Here is a 16,420-nt window from a genome sequence, read left to right as displayed (position 1 = left end):
ACATAATTGGCAGGTTCAAGCACACCAGGGATCAGGCCTATTCTGCCTTCCTCCTGGCACAATAGTTTCGATGTGCAAGGAGCTCTGGTGTGAGGCAGCTTTCGGACACGTCATCCATCCCCTGCTTTCTGAAGTAGTACAATCCCTTCAGGAATGTAAAATGTGCTTTTATTGACTGAGTAGATTGTCTGCCTGAGATAGAAAGAAGGAGAACAAGGGATCAGTCAGAATCTTCCAGCTCCTGTCTGTCTCTCCATATCTGGGGAACATCCTTAGAGCAAACAAATCTAATATGCATGAATATTATTAGATGGGAGGAAAATGGCATACAAAAATCATCATGTATAGTTAAAATAAAGCTGAAAGTCACTTGCATTATCCATTACAATTACAGAGAAGCGGGGAAAAATCCATGCATTGTGAACTAGAAACACAATTTATCTGATGAGCTGTTTAAGTGATCTGGTAGTATTAAACTATAGAAAACAAGGCCTGTTCTGACATTTGATAGGAAACTCCTGTGAATCCCATATAAGAAGTGTATTATGTATAATTACTTTTTCAAAATTTAAGGTAGGCTTTTCCCTAAGCATTAGCTTTTAAATGCTTAAATACTCCCCAACATTAAGTATATATGAGTATCTTGAAAAGTGAGTGAAAAATTCTGTCCTGTAGAGAATTTATGTCAAAAATTACTAGTACATTACTAATACATTATACCTTACCAAACTACCAAGTTTGCAGTTCTCAAATCAAGCCTGACATTTAGAGGGCTATGTCATGAAACATAGCAGCAAGGATTTAATGATACATACTGGTGGCACCCTGGGTTTCAGCACCTTGCTCAAGGCCAAGTCTGTATATAACTACCTTGCTCTCTCTTTCTCCGGGTGCCTTCCTGTCACCAAAACTCTAGCAATCTGTCTATGTGAAGGTCAAAGGCAGAACAAAACATGAAGTAACACAGATGAATGAAAACCACGTCCCTCCATAACTGAACTCATGGCAGGATACCGCTGAAGTAGCAGATTCTGACACCCACTGCCCAAGTGACTGTCCTCAACTGCCTCTATTTATTCCCAATGGGTAACCAGGTCATGTATTTCCCAGTTTCCACTTGATTATGGCTTCTCCTCTGCCTTGCTTACGCACCAGTAACAGCACAACTACATGTGAGGGAACATAAAACCATGCAGATGTGCACAAGAGTTTTTCTGAAGGTAACCCATTTTTTAAAAGGAAACAAGACACCCAGACCATGTTTCAACCATGCATCCCAGGGCATAAGTCATATGTGCACACTGATACTTCAGTGAAGACAGTCACAAATAACAATTTGCAATTGCTGGTTACTAAACCCAGTGCCAAATTTTGCCAGTCTCTATGTGGCCCAGTTAATCTATTAACTAAACCTTGCTATACTGAATGGGATGATAAAAGGTGATCATCCAGTGCAGTACACATTCTGGTCATGCTTTACACACACCACTATAGATTACCTGGTGGTTTCTGTGGATTTATTTCCTAGAATTCTTAAGTTCTTGGTGGAAACGAGACCAGAAAGTGATCACTTGCCCCTCAGTATAAGATGGAACAGCAGACAGTATTCTCCAAGACAGTCACAGTGTAAACTTCTTGATGATGAGATTGAACTAGGTACAAAAAAAAATCTAGTGAGAGTCTAACTATCACATACTGGTGATGAGTTCCACTGTTACTGGTGGAATACATACTTGTTGTAGGATTCCATGGTCCTGGCCCCCTCTCTATCTGACACACATACACTCTCCATCTCCCCTCCCCCCCCTCTGCCTCTCCCATCCACCACTCCTTCCTGGTCCCTCCCCTTTCCCCCTCCTTACCTGTTGCAGGAGTTCCAGTAGCACATCAGAGCTCCAAGGCCCAGGGCTGGGCCTCAGAGCACTGCTGGCAGTGGCCACACATCTCGCCACTTCCCCAGCCTACTCCTCAGCCTGCCACGCTCCACAGAGAGTGGGACCAGCCTGGGAAGTGGGGTGCTGCTGGCAGCAGAGCTCTGAAACACGACCCTGGGCCTTGGAGTTCTGCTGGTGGTAGCTGCCATCTACTAGCATGCTCCCTAAGGCGGGACAACGGACGTCATGTCCGTTATCATTTCTGTTTGAGGGAACACGCTAATAGATGTGTTCTACATCAAAAATCAAGTTCTAAATAACAAATTCAATTCCTAGGTTAAGTCTAAGTTGGGTAAAGAAGTTTTTGCCAAGCTGTCCTTCATCTGTCTGATGAAGGAAATTATGCACTAGACTTATATACTCATCTTAAATGATATTTTTCAGAGTAAACCATTAAAACATTTGGCTAAGTCTTCTTCTGAAAAATGATCCTTTGTGTCACATGATACGGTCCTTGCTTACAGACTGTACAACCTGCAGCAACCACTCGTTAGCAAAAATGAACCATTCAGTGGAGATACAAACCCAGGCAAAGTAACCATTCGAAAAGAAAGGAGAAAAAATTTAAACTGAAAACATGAATTAAGAACCTAGAGTTAAAGAAATCAAAATATACAGGTCTAATGATTTAACTTCTTCACCTACAAAGTTAAAATAATCAATCATACAAAAAAGTTATGTATTTATAACAAAATAATTAAAAACAATTTATAGGCTACAAAACAATTATTCAATATCATTCAAAGTATTGCATTAAATTATTCCATATTCTCACTGCATACCATTATATACTATTGGTTCCGAACCGCAACTGAGATTTACTTTCCCTGAATTTCGATAGGAAGCTATCCTGTAGAGTTATTTGTAGAAGGTTATTTATAAATGTTTTTTTCTTGGTCACAGTTATTGATTTTAAAACAATTTCAACTGGGTCCAACTTTTAATTTTTGTTGATTAGTTCAAAGTCTGGAGCCATTGTGTAATGTCTAATTTCTGTGTCTGATCACTGAAGAAGACAATTTGGCCAAACACATTTGGTTGGGATCACATATAGTCCTTATTTGAGAATATTGAATATGTTGATTTTTTTTAACCTCTGGGTTTTTAATGATTGATACAAACCCAGGGACCAACCCTGGGCTAGCTTCCTCCCCAACCCCACTTAAGGGACACAATCATAGGCTTCAAGGGCTGCACATCCTTATCCATGGTTCCTCTATATATTTGTGAAACAGCCTGGGGAGTGGGACGTGTCCGGCTGCCCAAGTTGGAATAGGGCCAATCAGGGTGCAGCCAGCAAACCTTTGGTTGGCCCTGCCCTTGCAGCTCCCGCCCTCCGTCCCTGGCCTCTTTACTCTCAGACACGCCTCAGTGCCTGGAGCCAGCAGCAGGTAAGGGGAGAGGGCCATGGGCAAAGAGTTGTGGTGGAGGGCTTGCTAATGAGGGCCTCTTGGCCTGCTAAGAAGGGCCTGTTAACGAGGGCCTCCTGGCCTGCTAGGCTGGGCCTGCTTATGAGGGCCTCTTGGCCTGCTAGGCGGGGCCTGCTAACGAGCTGGCCAGCCCCCACCACCCCACTTGAGCTGCGGCCCACAGCCACCTTAAGCTGCCTGGCCAGGGCCCAGGGGAGGGGGCCCTTTCAAGGCCCATTCTTAGGAATGGGCTTTGAAGCTAGTACTCTAACATGATGTATGATGCTAGCAATACCCTTCTGTCATTTAATTAGCAGAATTCGACAATCTCTACAAAGGAGAATAAATGGACATAAATCAGACATTACAAATGGAAACGCTCAGAAACCCAAGGGGAACATTTCAATCTCTCTCTACGTTCAATGACAGACATAAAAATTTCAGAGCTTGAGCAGAAGAGTTTCCAAAGGAGACTGTATCAAGAAGCTGCCAAATTGGAATTCACATGAAGATGCAACATCTTAGACCCATCAGGGGTTTGGAGTTATTAGCATTCTATAAAAAGTAAAGGTCCCTCCTTTCCAGTCTTTCTACCCAAAGAGTACAACTTTATCACCTCCACCCTTCTGCTGTGGTGTAAAATTGCCCCCTCAAATGCTGCTTCTGAAATTGCACTGGGGGGCACGTTGGGCTGCTGCATGGGACAGGGGTGAGAAAGTCATGATCTCAAGACAAAAATCATTCTGTCAGCAGAAACAGTCTGGTAGATCCAAACCTATCTAAACTGTTCAGATTTATTCTACTATTTCATCAACCATTCGGTATAGCCCATATGGGATAATATTCACTAGATCTTGCTTTCATATGGGTTCTGCATTGTTATGTAACACTCATGCTTTGGGAAATTTCTGACTTCTCTTTGAAGTAGCTCCCATCCACCCACTCACTGAGCTTTCAGCTGTTTGTAGCTTAGAGTGGTAAGTAATAATACAATTTATTGCATATGGCAAAAAGCCATAACAACCGTAAGTGAAATTAAAAATACATAAAATGCAAGGGTTAACTAGAGAACAATAAAGGCAGGTTGGAATGAAGTCTGCCCCAAGGTATTAAGATGTAGGCTTCTGTTAGACAGGGCAAAGCAAAACATAGTGCAGACGTTCTTCGACTTCTGGGGCTCCAGAGCAACCAAGGCACTGGGCAATACGTTTTCGGATATAATGATTTGCTAACACAGCCATTGGCATAATTTAGAAATGGAAGGCTGTGGAAGTTATTCTAAAATTATGAAAAGTGTCAAGATTCAATGCTCTTCACTAAGGACGGTCTTTGAAGGGCCTTCCCGCCGGCCGCCGTGGCTAGCGGCCCTTCCCGAGGAAGCCATCCCCACCCCCCTCCCCGGCGACGTCCTGGCTTCGCTGCTGGCCGGCGGGGAAGCCATCCCCAACTGCTCCCCTCCCCGGTGACGTCCCGGCTTCGCCGCCGGCCTCCAAGCAGGCTCGCCGCATCCCACACTCTAACAGCTGCACTGTTGACAACTGGATCAGGCTAAAGGTTCTGGTAATTACTTTCAAGGCCATACATCTGAGAAACCGCCTCTCCTCCTATGCCCTCTAAAGAGCTTTACACTCCTCCAACTCCAACAAACTGGTGATCCCTGGTCCCAGAATTTCAGAATCCTCATGGTTCTGCCATGATTTAAGAGTTTGTTTGCAGCTAGTTTAGCCTTGTAGTGATTAGAGCAGCTTCTGATGGTTTATGGTGCTTTCGCTTTCCCCACTGCATTCCTTCCCCCCTCTCCCTCGTGACTTGGAGTCTGGGTCCTTATCAGAAAGTTTTGGCTGTAAAAAGCCTGCCATTTGTAGAGACTTCCCATGGGGGGGGAATACAATGGGAAGATATATGCAAAGATTTGTACACCAAAACCCCAGTTCTGTCAATGTCTTATATAAGTGTACTTCCTTGGCTCAATAAATGAAACTTTAACTAAAATAACAGTTTACTCTTGGGTTTAATGAAGATCCTCACACAGAGAAACTTGTCTGTCAACTACTAGAGCCAGGGCTCCCAACCTGGTGGAATGAGCTCCCAAACACATCAGGGCCCTGCCAGAGCAAAAACAATTCCACAGGGCCTGCAAAAAAGGACCTCTTCCATCAGGCATTTGGTCAAGACATGTGAACAAGGCACCAACCACCAACCAGAAGCCCCCATAAACTGCACCGTGGGGACCCACATACCTTAGAGACCATCTCTCACTCTATGTCCCCCGCAGGGCTTTACAATCTGCGGGGGTCTCATTTGTTGGTCATCCCCAGCCCCCGGGAAGCATGTCTGGCCTCGACCAGGGCCAGGGCCTTTTCGGTCCTGGCCCCCACCTGGTGGAACGAGCTCCCGGAAGAGCTGTAGGCCCTGCGGAAGCTTCTGGCGTTCCGCAGGGCCTGTAAGACGGAGCTCTTCCACCAGGTCTATGGTTGAGGCCGGCGCGCAAGAGTACGTCTGGGCCCCCATCTATCCCGAGGGTAATGTTGGGGGATGGGGATAAATAAATAAATAAATAAATAAATAAATAAATAAATAAATAAATAAATAAATAAATAAATAAATAAATAAATAAATAAATAATAGAGAACTGAACTACAGTGCAGACAGACCAAACTGTTTATTGTCACTGAGTACGGTTGCTATTTTACACTGTTTGACACAAGTTTTTCACTTTTAAATAAGTTTTTCATATTTGAGCGTTCATTCTACTGTACTGCATATGAGAGTTACAATGTAAACCGCCCTGAGCCAAAGGAGGGCGGTATATAACTATAATAAAAATTTTAAAAAATGGTCAGACCCCTATGCCCTGAAGGCCAAGCTTATACTTCCTCCTCAGCTATGGAGGACAAAAAAAGAAAGTAGAGAACCGAGTTAAAATTCATACATAGAATATTATTTTCTACCTTAGGGAAGGATATAATGTTGATGCTTGTCACATTCCAGTGGTAAAGCTTGCACCAACTCGCAAGGTGCAGGATCAGGGGTTTGCTTTCTGCAGAGTTGGGGTTTTTTTGCTCAGAGGGACTGGAAACAAATTAACAACAGGTACTGTGTTTGAAATTCCAGCCAGCCTTTGTGAACCAGAATGCAGTCCTTGCAGGCATGATAAATGATAACCGTAAGGGCAGCCATACCACACTGCAATACCACTGAGAGGCACCTGGGTAGTAAATCAGGATAATGAAAATTAGAAAGCTATAGCTTCAAAGACTTGCATGGGGCTGGTGAAAGCCTATACGCTGCTGAAGTCCTTTGCTCTTTAAGCCTACTAACATACTTTTCTGCAGGATGCAATTTATATCTTGTTTCATATGCCAAGGCAGGCTCATATCTGGTTTGAACTTTTGCTCTTCACTGGGGGGGGGAGGGGGAATTAACACTCAATTGTGAGGCGCTAAATAAGTTATCACTAATTTTTTTGATAGGAAAGACCATAATCAGCAACATCTACTGGACTTAAGGACAGGGATAGGCTGTGGCTCAGTAGAAGAGCCTCTGCTGGCATGAAAGGTCCCTGGTTCAATCCCTGGCATCTCAAGTTAAAAGGACTATGTAGCAGCTGCTGTCAAAGGCCTCAGACCCTGGAAAGAAGCTGCCAACCTGAGCAGACAATATTGGCCTTGATAGGCTAATGGTCTGATTCGGTATAAGGCAGCTTCATGTGTTTGTGTGACAGATTTGGGAGGCCTGGCTCCATATCCTAATGTGGTTTTTTGCATTTCCTATTTATGACATATCATTCTTACAGTAGAATATGGCAAAAATAAGCCTTTGTACCAATGAAAAGTTTTAGAAATAACAATCACAAGAGCAATTGCTTTACACATTACAAAAACATAACAATACTGGTTGTGCAAAGAGCATATAACAATCACCCTTAGCAGCTGCAAAAGTTTTTCTGCATCGGGAATCAACACATCTCCCAACCAAGAAAACCCAAAGCTGTTCTAACACAGTGGTGTAGAGATGTAAGGATCTTGCACTTCCAGTTTTTGTCTTGGTTCTCCAAATGAAGATGACACCAAATGAAATGAAAGAGATTCAGAAAGTTTTAGGATAATTTTTAACACATATGAGCCCCCTTAAAGGACAAATTTAGATGTGAGAACATCCACAGGTCCAACACATGGATGGTTTAAAAATGTCACAGAGGCCCAATCAGAAAGCAGCAGGTGGAGGAATTCTAGTTCCCTCCAAGCCTTGTCAAGTGCCAAAACAGCTGTGGAGAGGAGGAGAATGCAGCATTTTGGCACTTGAAAAGAAGAATTAATAGTATTACAAATTTTAATACCGCCATTACGCCAACTAACACTTAGGGCCGCCAACAATTCGGCCAGGCAGAACAGGGTTCACTGTATCGAGCCCTATGGGGCCAGGATGGATTCAGTGCTGGTCTCTTACTCAGCATCTAGGCCTGGTGCACCATTATGTCTTCAGTATAAATCAAGGCCTAGATGCTCTGGAAAAAGTTCATTTTACTTATTTACTTCATTTATTCCCCATCTTTCTCCTCAATGGAGACCCATGATGGCATACATAATTCTTCTCTCCTTATTCTATCCTCAGAATAACAACCCTGTGATATAAATTTGGCTGAGAGTACGACCAAGCCAAAGTTCACCCAGCAAGCTTAGACAGCACAGCAAGGATTTGAACCTGGTTCTCCCAAATCCTAGTCTGACACTGTAACCCCCAGGGGTTCGCCAGCCTTTCTACTATATCCTGCCTTAAGGGACTCAATCACAAGCTACTCCTGGCACTGCCATGAAGGCAGGGAACCAGCTGCTTCCATTGATGTGGCAGTGGCATTCTCACGTGGTAGATTACCATGGCTGGGAAAAGGGGGCAAAGCATTGATGTCTACTGCCTCAAACTACCTCTTTTCTCTGCCCCCCCCCCAGGTGCTGCAGGGTGCCATGACCAGCTGACATCATTTTCAGATCCGCTCTGGGACTCCTAAAAGCATGAAAAATATTTCAGGGGTTTCTCCATGGTCAAAAGGCTACTCTAACCACTATGTCATGTTAGCTCTTGAAAATGAACTGAACAGCAAGTTAGACTGTGGACATTTGAAATAAACTAATCTGCTGTGTTCCTATGAATACCACACCAGAACAGGTTTTCCTCAATCCCTCTATTGTCCAAACTATGACTATGTAAACCAAGCCTACTGATTTCTTAAAATATAATGACAATTAAATAGGTATTTTCAGTATACGTTCAACCGTAGCCCATCATGACAAAGGGAGAATATTTCCCTGATTCTCAGTCAGCTAATGGAATACATGAGAATTACCCTTGTCTGACTAGAACTAGCCTTGAATCAGGCCTGCATAAAGCATCTCAAAAGAAACATCAGATAAAACATAGGCCCACTATCCACTTTAATTCTATCACATATTTTCTTTTCAGTGAAAACAAAAACCTAGAAAATGAAAGCAGATCTGCTCTATTGACAGGGGTCTCTTTTTCAGCATGTGAAATCTAAATAAGTATTCCTGTAACATCAGATAATCTTTAAAAAAAAAAGCAATTGAATCTCTATCGGGGGGATCAGAAGTTCATCAAATTTCAGCATGCAGAATGCAATAGTACAGGTGTATTTTTATTTATTTTTGTTATCCACCCCTCCCCAGAGAGATTGAGTTATTCAAGTGGTTTTGTACCATTATTATTTATTTATTTAATAATATCTATACCACCCTCCCAGCAGACAGACACCAGGCAGTGTACAACAGAGATATCACATGAACAGTTAAAAACAATTCATTGATTCAATTAAAACAGTATCAACTAGCAGCATCAGCAGTTCCATTTTATGATAATTCTTCCAGAACCAGAGTATATTCAGGGGGCATCTTTCTAGTAGAGAAGGTCCAGTCAATGTTATTATTCCTCTGCCCCCAACCAAAGGCCTGGTGGAAGAGCTCCACTTTGCAAGCCCTGTGGAAACATACCAGTTCTGTCAGGACCCAGGTGTGTTCTGGGGGCTCATTCCACCAGGTGGGGTAGGGGCCAGGATGGAAAATGTCCCGGCCCTGGTTGAGGCCAGACGTACATCTTTGGGGCCAAATCGTATAAGAAATGTGCTCCTTCACAATAAGAACACTCTCTTCTCTGATTATCGCAACTTCTTTGGTAAGGAGTGAGTTAAATATTTTTAATGCACTTTGAGGGAGAGAAAAAAAAAATCTGTGTGCCTGATCAATAACATCCTGCTAGGCTGAAATTAAATGAGTTCTCAAAAGAAGCAAAGGACAAAAAGAACAAAACGTTCATTTCTCTTTCTAATGTGAAAAGGAATGATGAAAACAGTGTGGAAGATTTTTATGAACAGACCAAACGGAGGGCTGGATTCTACAACACACCTTCACCAGAGGGATTAGGATTTGGACGCGAGTCGACTGAAAACTGATTGGTCCTTCAGGCCATTACAAATAAGGAGGATTTCTGTCGATGCCATTCTGAATCTCCCTTGGCTTAAGATTTTAAGGGAAGCTTTTTAATTAAAACTTGGACTGAAACCATATAGTATTAATTTTAATTCAACATGCATCCGTGACAAATCGAGACTTGCTATGAACTGATTTAGCATAAGGAAACTCTCCTGCCGTTTCTCTGGGAAAGCAATGCAGGCCTTCCTCACACAACCTCTACTCAGAGCAGCAATACAGCTAGAGCAGAGTTGTTTCAGTGGGATCACTCAAAATTACTAGCTGGTGGCATGCAACAGCATATATCACTCTCTGCCTGAGAAAGTATATGGACATGGAATGTAAGGCACTGTTTGATGCTGCCCCCTTTTGCCAAGCAACGTCAACAGCCTCTAGACTCCAAAAAAAAAATTTGTTTTAAGTTCTCTCAGCTGTACATGTACATGCAAAACTATCATGTAAGCCTGACAGGTAATGCAGAAGGTGGCAGGTGAGGAGAAATAAACCAATGTTTATAAATAAACCAAAGGGACATTATATCCAAAAGTTGGCTGCAAGACTGCATTATACTTCTTTTTAAAGCAGAACCAGTTTCAATTACTGTGCATCCACCACCACCACCTTTTGTATATTGTGTCCCCACACCTCACTTTGGCTTTACAGACTCTCTAGGGCAGGGATAGTCAAACTGCAGCCCTCAGCTCATGGGAATTGTTGTCTATGGACATCTGGAGGGTCACAGTTTGACTACCCCTGCTCTAGGGGCTTTACTACAGACCTAAACAAACTACACCATAGCAAGCACTGAACAAGCAATGCCTGCTTCCTTCATACCTCACTCCCCATACCCACGGTTGCTAGGAGCCTCCAGAGGAAAAGTGTTTCCCTCTAAATCTGCCTACAACACCCTGACCCATTGCAAACCTTATATAAATCAAAATCTTTTGCCAGGGTGCATGGGCCCCAGGTTATATTAGCCCCAAAGGTGATGAGGACCACCAAATTTTATCCCCCTAGACTTCTTCACAGCCCTGCCAATGCTGATTCATAGATCTGTCTATGCCTTGCATAGGGTCAAGATTCACTAGGCCGAAATCTCTTCTTTGGACTGTCACAAACACATACATACAGTGTCTCCATGAAAACTTTCAGAGAAAGCATTCCACAGAGTTCTCCACACTCTCCCCCTAAATAGGTTTCTGCAATCACAGAATAATTTACATCATAGCTACTGCTTTTTTTTTAAGGGTTCAATGATCACAAACATGTTTCTGGTCATGCGCAAGACTAAAGTTTACCACTTCTTCATGATCCCCCCAAGGATGTTTGATTGGATGTCCGGTTGTGGTAAAATTCATCTAACTCCATAGCTAGAAGATACAAACAGCTACAGATATCTATCATTCGTCTCATGCAACAGCTGGGTATCCTTTGTAAAACAGATTGTCAATTAACAGAAGACACAGCCAGTTCTTTCTTTTGAAGAAAAAAAAAGCTTCTATTAAGTTTGGCTACTTACACATCTAGGGAAATTATGTCCCATGCAAGCAGTATTTTGACCACAGCAGAGTTCCCATGGATGCTCTCCTGGTCTTGCCCACCATTTCCAGCCCCCCTGGGTGGAAATTCCAGCCCGACCTCTCCCAAGGGCTCAGAAAGCCCATCTTAGGATACTGAGAGCCAGCTTGGTGTAGGGGTTAGGAGTGGGGTCTTCTAATCTGGCGAGACGGGTTTGATTCCCCGCTCCCCCACATGCAACCAGCTGGGTGACCTTGGGCTCACCACGGCACTGATAAAAGTTGTTCTGACTGAGCAGTAATATCAGGGATCTCTCAGCCTCACCCACCTCACAAGGTGTCTGTTGTGGGGAGAAGAAGGGGGAGGTGAATGCAAGCCGCTTTGAGACTCCTTTGGGTAGAGAAAAGCGGCATATAAGAACCAACTCTTCTTCTTCTACTTTTGGGACAAACTGTTGGGCAATTTATCCCTGTTCTTTGTCTCTCAGCTCCCTCTGTGCAACACCCACCCCCACGTAGGTAACAGAAACAAATTCTAAAATAACATATACATATTCAAAAAGGTTTCTCCAGGATTAAATGACATCTCAATCCTAGCCCCCACCCTGCCTCACACACACAGTACATGAGACTAAGGAAGGAAAAGGGACATCTTTCCAGAAATCACATTATTGTATATCAAATATATACAAGAAAGGTGCATGCATACTGCTGCACTAACACAAATGATACATGGATGCATACATGATAGGTGTCATCACCCCCACCTAACAATGCACACCAGAGTGCCGCAAACACAACATCACAAAGGAAGATCCCCTAAACTCAGTCTCTTCTTTCAGCCACTGTGACAAACAGCCTCAAGACTGCTCACAGGAACGCAGTGATTAAGCAAAGGCTAGGGTCAACAAAGAACCTTGTCTTTTGTTGCTTAGTTCAACCTCTTCAAGTTGGCCAGACATTCACCAGGTTTTCTCTAGACTGACACTAAAGTCACCCCCCCCCAAACACGTGGAGACAGAGAATCTTATGAAAATTCAAAGATCTGGGACCGCGTGGAGCTGAAAAGTCTACTCTACCAAATTCCATGGAACTGGGATTCTCTCAGATATGATTTGACATTTATGATGGTCAAAATGCAGATTCTCAGGCGAGGGATGTTATTTACGCTCTGAATTAGCAATCATTTTCTGAAATAAAGGACGCTCCCTTAACAAACAAGGAGCTTAAAATAGGGGAGCTTGTATTACCCTCCAATCTACAGCAGAAAACATTTCGGTGCAACCTCTTCTTCACTCCTACTGGGTACATTTTCACAGAGTATGAAGGGAAATATATGTGTCTCTTCTCTTCTGCAGTTCTCTTAGGACTTTTTTAAAGCATAGCTTGGGTACTCATTGAAAGCTCACTTATCTCAACCCACTGCAGGGGTGATAGGGTGATAAACACTAAATCCATCCCACATAGCAGGAACCCACTGGAATTCCTTAACACTTCTCCTCTAACATGCTTCCAGGCTCAATGCGTAGCCTCCAGTGATCTATGCTACTTTGCAGAGGTTATTAATCATGCAATCCAATCTGAAAGAGGGAGGAAAAGTTTTAGTCAGAGAAGTCAGAAGAAATGCGTGATTCAAGGAGTTGATGTAAAAAAAAATCACCCAAACAGCTATTTTTAAACCCTGAGTAATTTGCTTAAATACCAGTAGAACTGATCGCCTCCCACTGTGCTTTCTTTCTGTCATTTGATAAGAATATTTTCCTTAGTTGCATTATAGGTACGACACATACTAACAAAGCCAAGTTAACTCTTTGGTGAACAATGCTGTTTTTTCAAAGACCACTGGAGTCATCCACCCTCCCTTTCTTTCAATCCACCCCCCCCCCATATCTCAGGCCAGTGAATAGTCAAATATTTAGAAAGCGAAGTGAAGAAAAATAGCAGCCCTTGTTCAAACTTGAGGCTCATTCAGCTAGGATCTGCTCTTTCCTGCCTGCAGTTCAATCAATCCCACAAATCAGTGACTACACAGAAAGGAGGGAGGGGAAAGAGTAATTTGAGAAAAAGAAAACTTTACCTTTCAATCAGAAACAGATTGGGGGGGGGGCTTTTTTAAAAAAAACAAGGTGAGATGGTCTGTATTTGGCACAAGGGAGCAAAGTGCTGAAATTCCACATGTTTCAGAATTGGCAGCTAAATTTGTTCAATTGGGGGGGGGGGGTTGAATGCTAAAAGTCCAAGTGGCATAGAAACCTGTGCTTGAGGGCCACTGTAACCTCTTGCTCTACCCCATTTCTCCCCAAACCAGGCAGGCTCCAGGGGCAGCCACCTTTATTCTGCTGCATGACTGGAACCCCGGAGCCATCAGCTTGTTTGGAAGGGTCTCCCGCCAGCCCCTCCAGGATCAGCAACATCCGGAATGAAGGGAGCCACACCAATGCAGCAAGTGGAGCAGTCCAGAAATGGAAACCAGCAACTTTTAAAATGCGTGGCTAGGGGTCAGGGCGGTCCGTGCCTATCCTGGATCTCCTAAGATTTTGTTCGGAGCTGGTGGGATTTCTCCCCTCGGCGGATCCCCCCTTCCTCCTCTTTCCAACAATGCATGAAGCCAGAGAGCCATGCAAGCTTCCCCCTCTCTCTCTCTTTCCCCTCCGCTTTTGATCTTCATCAGGACGTGAGCGGAAAGTTAATGGGCCACCCCTACCACAAAGGCAAATTACCATCTGAACAAAAAGAGAGAGCGCGAGAAATATTAATATCTTTGGCTCCTCAATCGGCCCCTCAGGCAAGCCACCCTGCTGTATCCCCAAGCTCTCTCTTTTTCCTTAAAACGCCGATTAACAGAAGGGAGGGGGGGCGAGGAAAAGCTTGCAATGAATCGGGCGGCGCTGACCAAGCTCTTGGTGAATTCCGTCTCAAAGTCTGAACTGGGGAGGGGGGGGGGGGGGAGAGACCACCCTTGATTCCAAGCCCTTTCTCAAAGCCCCGGGGGAAAACGTGCCTAGTGGGGTGGGGGGCATTAACCTGGTCCATGGCATGCCTAGGAGACGGTGCATCCCACGGCAAAATCACTTCCCTCCTCCCGGTCCTTTTCTCTCTGCTTTTGTTTCTGGCCACTACACCAGAAGGCGAGTCCCCGCGATCCCCAAGCAACAATCGCCGTCTCTTCAAAGTCTCCTCTTCGCTTCTCCATCCTTCGTGCCAGGCACTGACGCCCGATGCCTCTTCCACCCCCAAACTCAAGTTCCTAAACTTTGCAACTTCCTCCTGCACACGGGGTGGGGGAGATGAAATGCTTCCCCTCTCGCATCCGTGCCACCAATCATGGTGGATGTGGCTGCACTCACCCTTTTGTGATGTGGTGCTGGACGGCGGCGGCGGCGGCGGCGCGGCCATTCACACGCTCATCTTGCCCTGAAGGAGGTGACCGTGCCGGCGACGGGGGTGGGCGGCGGGAAACCCGGGCGCCGAAGATCCCACTCTCCAGGAGCCCCGCGATCCTATAAGCCTCTCGGACCGTCCAGGAAACCAAAGCCGAGCTGAGCAGGATTCCCCCCTGCAATCCGCCGCCGCCGCCTTGGACTTTCCAGTCTCTCCCTCTGCTTCCCAGGCAGGAGCAGCCCAGGCTCCTATCAGCGGCGCTTCAGCCCTTTTTCCAGCCGGAGGGGAGGAGGAGGTGGAGACGAGGAGGGGGAAGGAAGGAGGGAGCGAGAGCGCCAAGCCCCACTCCGCGCCGGTGTCAACTGACCCATTCAGAGTTAACGGAGGCGCGCAGCTCCCCTGCGAGCACGCAGACCCCGGGGGCCACGGGAGACGTGTGAACCTTCGGCGAAGAGCAGCCGGCGCGTGTGCGGGAAAGGACGTCTCAGAAGAAGCAGCTCTTTCCACAGTCTTCACTTTGATGGGTTCTCTTCTCTTTGTCTTGTTTTAGCCAGGAGGCGTCATTTGCATCAGTGACTCTCATAGCGATGAACGCCTCTCTCTTTGGGCGACCGTTTATAGGGACTTGTGTGTGTGTGAGTGAGTGAGTGCGTGTTTTAAACCAGCCGCGTGGATTCCTGTTTTGCACGCATGCGAGACTACGCGCGAAAACAATGGCAGTGCACGCAACGAGGATCGGCGCTTGGGGTGAGCGGCAAAGGACAGGAACACAAAGAAACGGGGAAAGGGAGATTTCGGCTCGAGAATATGCATTTGATTTAACTCCTCAGGCGTGTAGCATTATTCAAACCAGAACTGATCGCGCGACGGGTCCTTGCTGGGAAGCCGGATTGAACTGGCGGCGGGAAGCGTGCTGGAGGAAAGGAAAGGAAAGGAAAGGAAGGGGCGGCGAGGCGATCTTCGACATGCGAGGAAGTTCCAGCGACTGGAAACTTGAGCCCCGCAGAAGCCTTCGCGTGCAGTCGCTGGGAGAGAAAGAGCAAGCGGGGCTCTCCTGCCTGCCTCGCAGCCTCCCCGCTCCCTTGCTGGGTCTCTCCGTGCATGCGCAGGTGGCTCGTGTGGCGACGGCGAGCGCCGAAGACCTCGCTTTGCAAGAGCAACCTGAACCGTAGAGGGCAGTAAGGGACTAATTAAAGGAACTCCTTCGCTCGCGGGGTTAAGGCTTGCAAATGCAGGCCTGGAGACGGCTGGATCCTTGTGGCGGCGCGCTTCCTACAAAGGCCCTCGAAGTCGCGGGGAGGGGGCTCAGGGAGGCGATCGCGCGCCGTCCCCAAAACCGAGCGAAGTTTGGTTCCTTGCTCTTGGCATGGTGCTAGGGGGCGCTTGGGGAGTACAGAACGGAAGGTTGCTGGAGGGGACTGCAGATTTGCAACGGGCTCGTGCATTCGCTTTAGTCGGAAGCAAATCCCCGCTTGTTTCGAAGGAACTTGCTTCTAGACAAGCGTGTTTAAGCGTAGCGGGTGAAAGGCTACGCGCTTTTGCACGCCTGCCCTTGCTGGGCAGTTTCACTACACTGTTTGGGCGGTGGAAAGGGCCGTCCAGTGGCGACCCCCGCAGGGCTTTCGTGGCAGGAGACGGTCACAGGCGGTCTCCCGTTGCTGCCCCTGCATAGCGACCCTGGAACTGCTAGTTGATTC

At 45.7% G+C, this 16,420-nt stretch overlaps 1 protein-coding gene across 7 annotated transcripts in view; it reads right to left on the bottom strand.

Moving 5' to 3' along the window:
* The window catches only part of SEMA5B (semaphorin 5B), a 473,766-nt gene extending 458,093 nt beyond the window's left edge, over positions 1–15,673 (bottom strand). For 5 of the 7 annotated variants that reach the window (XM_077320456.1, XM_077320453.1, XM_077320460.1 and 2 more), the window contains exon 1: positions 14,690–15,671. The gene's annotated coding sequence lies outside the window, so the exon portion shown is untranslated. Of the gene's footprint in view, positions 1–1,499; positions 1,653–14,689 lie in introns of all 7 variants that reach the window. The other 2 variants (XM_077320455.1, XM_077320463.1) reach the window with 2 other exon arrangements.
* Positions 15,674–16,420: the final 747 nt, after the last annotated feature.

This window comes from Paroedura picta, chromosome 2 (assembly GCF_049243985.1).
Source record: "Paroedura picta isolate Pp20150507F chromosome 2, Ppicta_v3.0, whole genome shotgun sequence".
NCBI lineage: Eukaryota > Metazoa > Chordata > Lepidosauria > Squamata > Gekkonidae > Paroedura > Paroedura picta.
Note: the sequence above shows the minus strand (reverse complement) of the source record. Positions and strands in the feature narration are given on the sequence as shown.